This window comes from Vicugna pacos, chromosome 12 (assembly GCF_048564905.1).
Source record: "Vicugna pacos chromosome 12, VicPac4, whole genome shotgun sequence".
In the NCBI taxonomy this organism is placed as follows: domain Eukaryota; kingdom Metazoa; phylum Chordata; class Mammalia; order Artiodactyla; family Camelidae; genus Vicugna; species Vicugna pacos.
Window position 1 is genome coordinate 24,470,276 of NC_132998.1, and position 6,621 is coordinate 24,476,896.

A 6,621-nucleotide genomic window follows, 5' to 3' on the forward strand; every position below is an offset into this window, starting at 1 on the left:
TTTGTTACAGAAGCTCTAACTGATGAAAATACCCATTATACAAAAAAACAGAAAATAACAAGTGTTGATGAGGATATGGAGAAATTGGAACCCTTACACAGTGTTGGTGGGAATGTAAAATGGTGCAGCTACTATGGAAAACGACATGGAAGTTCTTCATAAAATAAAAAATAGAACTACCATATGATCCACCCATCCTATTTCTGAGTATATATCCAAAAAAAACTGAACTCAGTGTCTTAAAGAGACATTTGCATCCCCACGTTCATTGCAGTATTATTCACAATCACTAAGAGGTGAAAACAACCCAAATGTTCATCGACATATAAATGGATAAATAAAATGTAACATATACATACAATGGAATGTTACTCAGCCATAAAAAAGGAAATTCTGTCATATGCTACAACATGGATGAACCTTGAAGACATTATGCTAAGGACAAATACTGCATGACTCCACCTGTATGAGATACCTAAAGTAGTCAAGCTTATTGAAGCAGAAAGTAGCATGATGGTTGCCAGGGGCTGGCAGAGGAGGAAATGGAAAGGTGCTGTTAAATAGGTACAAAGTTTCAGTAATGCAAGATGAAAAGGTTCTAGAGATCTGCTGTACACCAACATGTCTACAGTTAACAATACTATACAGCACACTTAAGAATTTAAAAAGGTAGAGCTCATGGTATATGTTTTTTCACAATAATAATAATTATTGAAAGCCTATCCTACAGGCATTCCATGTATATCAATATCGCTAGCAAAAAGAGAAACCTGCATAGGGAAAAACAGAAAAACTATTAATTTCCACCATGCCTATAAATGCATCAGACTTTGCAAATAATCATGCCATTTGGAAGCCCATTAATTGGTCTTTAAAAGTATCTAAAAGCTTTGCAAAAGTGCTCAGAGGTGAAACAGAAGGAAGCATCTACAGCCATCTCAGAAGGAGCCTTCTGCTTCCAGGAATAAAGTCGCACATTCACAGGTGCTTCCTGTTTTTTCAAACACCTTGCCCACCTCCTGCACACCAAGCATACATTCTGCAAAACGTGAGCTTGACAGGAAGCTGTCTGCAAATTCAGGTAGCTTTTTAAAAGAGGTCTTGAAGATGCTTTCAGAGAAACACCAGCAAAAGCTGTAGCCACTTGAGGAAGAACAAGCCTGGAAGAAAAATACACAGTGGACTAGCACCAAAAGGGTGAGAACATTTTTCTCTGAAAATGCTCTCTGCAAGTTACATTTTTAAACAATTAAATGTTTTAAGTTTTTGGCACCTGTGGGTGAAATTAGGCGAACTGACTGCAAGTGGATAGTGTCTGTCATTTCTTCAATGGGAGGGAGAAAGAGGAAGGAGTAAAGCTGTGACAAAGAGTAGGAATGAGGCTCACATGGGTAGAATGCCTCAAGTGAGCTCGGGGGAAGAACTACTAGAAGAATTTTTCTGTTTCAGGAAGCTCACAAGCCTTTCCTGGGATTTCAGAACCACCATCTTGAAACATGCATGCAGAGTGTTGATTAATTGTGACAGCATTCACAGTAAGCTTTTATTGAACTATTCTGTGAAATGTCTTCTTAACATGGACATAGGTGGACTAGTTGGAATGAGAATGCCAGGCTCTGTACTCAGTTTTCAAATGGATTCAGTGAAGATGTTCAGGGTGATGAGTGACAGGCCACATATAGGTGCTGGTTAGTCTTGGGTAATAGACTGATTTTTTTTTTATGATTAAAATTCAAGGAGGGAGGGTATAGCTCAGTGGTAGAGTGTGTGCTTAGTATGCATGAGGTCCTGGGTTCGATTCCCAGTGCCACTATTAAAATAAATAAATAAACCTAATTACCCCCCATATTTAAAAAAACATTAAAAAAATTCAAAATGGGGGAAACTGGAAATTTCTGGTAGCAATACTGTTTCAGCTCCCAGTATGGGTTCTTATATTTGCTTTTGTTTGGTTTCATTTTTTTCCATCCATATTGACAAATTAAGTTAAACTGTATACATGCTTTTATTAAATTGACTCCTTGATGTTCTTTTTTTTCTGCAATGAAATTAAAATCAATAACCACAAAAGTAAGCTTCTTCCAATTAACTGGCTAAAGGGCTAGATGGGAGAATTTTCTTCTGCTGGGGTTCAAACCAGTATCTGTAACCTATACAGGTCAGAACTGGTCCATGTACATCTTAAAGAAGACCACCCTTACCAGTGAATTAAGGGAACAAAACTATGTAACAAACAAAAACTTTCTAATGTATTTTATTTGGAAAACTTTATATATCTAAGCGTTTGAAAAACATTAGTGATTTTTTTAACTGTAAAATCTGTTCTACACAAGAATTTATCTCCCTTTCAGCTGTCTAATGTAGTTTGGTAGAGTACCTTGTCACTGTGGGTGAGTATCTATTGAGGATCCCACCATGTAAAGGCTATAGATTCACAAAAGTTCTTGTCCTGAGGAATCTGATGTCCTCTAGAGACATAGATGTAACAGTAGAAAAGTTACCAAATAATGGCAAAAGTGAGCTAAAATCTTGTTTTGGTTTTATCACTTACTAAATGTCTCTGGGTTTCTATTTTCTCATCAGCAGAAGGAGGGAGTTGAATTAGATGTTCTCAGAAACCTCTTCTAGCTCTAAAATGTATCACTTCTTATGTCAAAAAAAAACTGGAATAAAAGCACATTCTAAGTGTCAGATGAGTTGCTGTAATGGTTCTGAGAAGGAAGACATTTTGCCAGGCTGGAAAAACTGGCAAGGACTCCGTGGGGCTGAGAGCATGGGCTAGGTCTGGAAAGTGGACAGAACCCAAGAAGGCAGAGAGGAGAAGCAGGAGATCACAGGCTCACTCAGGACAGCAGGGGATGCTCGAATATGGCTAGATTCACACAGATCCCTGTGTGCATATCCGAGTGCTAGAGAAAACCTTGTTTCTTACTGCCCTGACATGTAAGGATAATAATGGTCACACGTAGAAAAGTTTTATTAGCTGAGACAGATGATCCAATAGGCAGAGCATTCTCAGGGGAGAGCCACTATGATGGGCTGGATTTTAAACCCAGAACTCTTAAAATTTGGTGTCCCTTAAAGAAGTCCAGAAAGTAAGTCTTCCTGAAAGAAAACTACACAAAATCATAGGATAATACAACTTACTAGCTCAAGGCAATGGAGCAAGTCACTAAGGATAAAATGATACCATTCACCAACTAAGAAAGTTACAGTCTCCTACTTTCAAGTAGGTCTGCATGTCTTCTGCCCCTTGCCCTTTGACTTCATTCTGTTCTCTCAGCCAATCAGTTCCTTTATCATCTCTCTTGCCTCCAGGCCAACTCAGGCCCCATGGCCAACTATTTCTAGTATTAGCTCCCTTCATGCCATCATTTCTTTATCTGCCATCCAACAATCCCATTATTTGTTCTCCCCAATTCTGCTCCTGAGCTACTGAGTATTGTAGTAGAAAATTAAAACTGTACTGAGTGTGTCCCCCATAAATTTGTTCTTTTTAAACTCAATTGGACTATCACTGCTATTCAACCATTTTTTAATGCCCCTACAATTAATTACCTTCTTAAAATTTTACCACCATTCCTTTATTTTCAAATTCTTAGTGCTCTACCTTTTACTCTGCAATGATATCCTATACCCTGCATTCTTGAGAATTTCGATGTTAGCTGATATACACTCCCTCAGCTTTCCCTATTATTTCATCTCAAATTACACTGTATCTTCACCCAGGTACTTATGTAGCTAGCATTTAAAAGGTGTTTATTATGATTTAGGTCCTTACATATATGAGATCTCTTAATCTTTTCAACAACTTTAGGAGGTAAATACTATCATCTCTGTCTTACAAATGAATAAGATGTGTGCCCAAGATCACTCAACCAGTAAAAAACAAAGCAAGGATTTCAATTTAGACAGTCTTAGTTCAGAATTTACATTCTTTCCCTGGCCCTGAAGGGGAGAAGGGGAAGGAATATGTGTGTGGTGTGTGCATGTGTGGAGGCAAGTGGATTCAAACATAGTTATGTATATATTATCTTATATCCAAGACTCATTTGTCCCTTCTGCCTCTGACTTCTATCCCATCCTCACTCTCCTACTCAAGGACCTTATATCAGTTACTTCTTGCTGAGTAACAAACCTCCCACCCCAAAATTTTGAGGTATCCTCAAAGTCCACAAAAGAGAGCAAGACTCTGTGTGCAAGCACTTTACAAGCCTCTGTTTGCATCACACGGGGGTATTGTCCCATTAGTCAAGCAAAGTCATGGTCAGGCCCAGAGTCACCCAAGGATGTGAAAAAGAGGGAGCCACAAGCTACAGAAGCCTATAGACTTTGATGCATTAATTATATACCACCCCTTCTCTTTAGTCCTTCCCTTCCCACTGACTATTTCCCTTCATCTGCCAATTTGGTGAAATCTACCCTGTTACTAGAAAATCTCCCTTCAATCCCATTATCCCCTGAGGTATAATGTAGCTGAGCCCATGACCGCTGGGGCTTGACTGCATAACTGAAAATTCCTGAGTTAACTTCCATGTAGAAAACACGATAATCAAAAGATTAGTAAAGTAGTTTTAAAACGTGCAACAATCTTAATTGTAAAGAAATTAGATAAACAAAAGACTTTTTTTCAAGGAAGACTATTGTTTAGAAATGTTGGCTAAAGGTTATAATAAAAAAGCAGACTGACTTTTAGTTGGTTGGATTTCTGTTTTTATATTCTCTACTGACAATGCAGCCCCTTATTACCTGTGTGGAAGAGAAATGCTCCCAATGTACACCAGTGCTCCAGAATCTGTCCTAAATCTTAGAAAGGATGCAGGACATCTGACCTTGAAGTTTCAATATCATGTTTATCTCATCATGTTAAAAAAAATAAAAACAATTTTAAAAATCTGATTTTTTTCTCTGGTTTTCCCTGAACTCCATGAGATGGCATATATACTTTTAGTTTTATAAGACATTATGTAGCTGGCTTGTGCTTCCCCAGCAGTATGTGAGAGTTTCCACTTCTCCACATGCTTGGATACACTCAGTATTTTAACCCTTTTCAATTTGATAGGTATAGAATAGTATATACTATTTTAATTTGCATTTCCACGCTACTGAAGTTTTGTATGCTCCATTTCACAGAATACTAAAGAGAAGTTTTTCTTTTATTTCTTTTTGCTACATCCCCCAATCTAATTTCTTTTTAGGACTAATCTAATTCTTGTTAGTTCATGATATTTTGCCTGACAAATTAATCACCATTTTTCTCTGAATAAATATATCTCAAAGCAAGTGTTTAATTCTCACGGTAACAGAGAAAAGGTAAATTATTTGTATAAGTAGAGGTAATCTTGCTGTGCCATTTTAAGGTTCAGAAAACATATCTTGGTTTTCTCTCCAGTTTTCTTTCCCTTTAGTCCTCCCACCAGTTGATAACCACCATGAACAGCCAGAAAACTGCATATAAGGTTGTATTTGTGATATCTGCTGCTTGGCTTAAGAAAATAAAGTAGCTGAAAATCTGACAAAGATGTCCTATTGTCACTTTCCTGCCTTTGTACAGTGGTGAGGGGTTTCAGACACAAATAGGACTCCACTGGGCTTGAATCACTTTGATAAAGCTCAGAAAAGCATCTAGGTTCTGGGATCTTTTATAAAAAAGAATTTCTTGTTTTTTATTTTTTAATTCTAGGATTTTATCAGGCAGATTAAGGTTTCTCTATTCCTTTAGAAAATCTTCCAGTCTTTATGCAGTTCATAATGTACTTTCCTCTTTTATTCAGAGAGGATTTGGAAGAGCAATCTAATGTTCATCTCCAAAACAGTAAAAGCATCAAAATATCCAACAATGTCAGATCACTAAATGGAACATTATGCAGTTATATAATAGAAATTGTAAAGCTGTTTTAAAGGTCATCAAAGAATCTTAAATGATTTCAAAAATGTTCATGAGATAAGGTTCAGTCAGTGGAAATAACCTATAAATCTATATATGCATATCAGTTGCAGTTATGTCCCCATTTTGAAATCTGTTTATCCACCTATTTACCTGGACAAAGAAAATATAGCAAAATATTAACAGTGAGTATCTTTGAGTAAAAAGATTATGAATTATTAAACACTTAAAATACAGTTCTGATTTTCAATAGTTATATCATGAACATGTATTTTTTTTTGTTATCCAAAATGATTTGAACAAAAAGCACGTATCAGTAAAAAAGATAAAATGACAAAAGTTCTAGGAAGAATTGATCTTATAATAGAAGCTTTGATGAAGAAATTGAATATATACCATTATTTTCCTTTTTGCTTTATTGAGTTTAACTTAGTTTGAGAGCATAATAATGGAATTATAACTTTGCAGATATATTATGTAATCATACATTCAGTACATTCAGACAAGTATAGGCAAGTTCGGTAGCCTGCTGGGGTCTGTCTGCAAGAGGGACAGGTCTTGGTAATAAAGTTACCATTTTCTTGTGGTTGATGGTTGGTACCACTGAGTCCTCCCAAAACCCAATCTATTGTGGCAAAGGGGAATATTTTAACCTTCCAAGCTTTGGGAGACGTTTCATCTGGGGAAGGTACTCATCATCACAGGAGAGCTGTAGTACACAGCTATTCGAATTG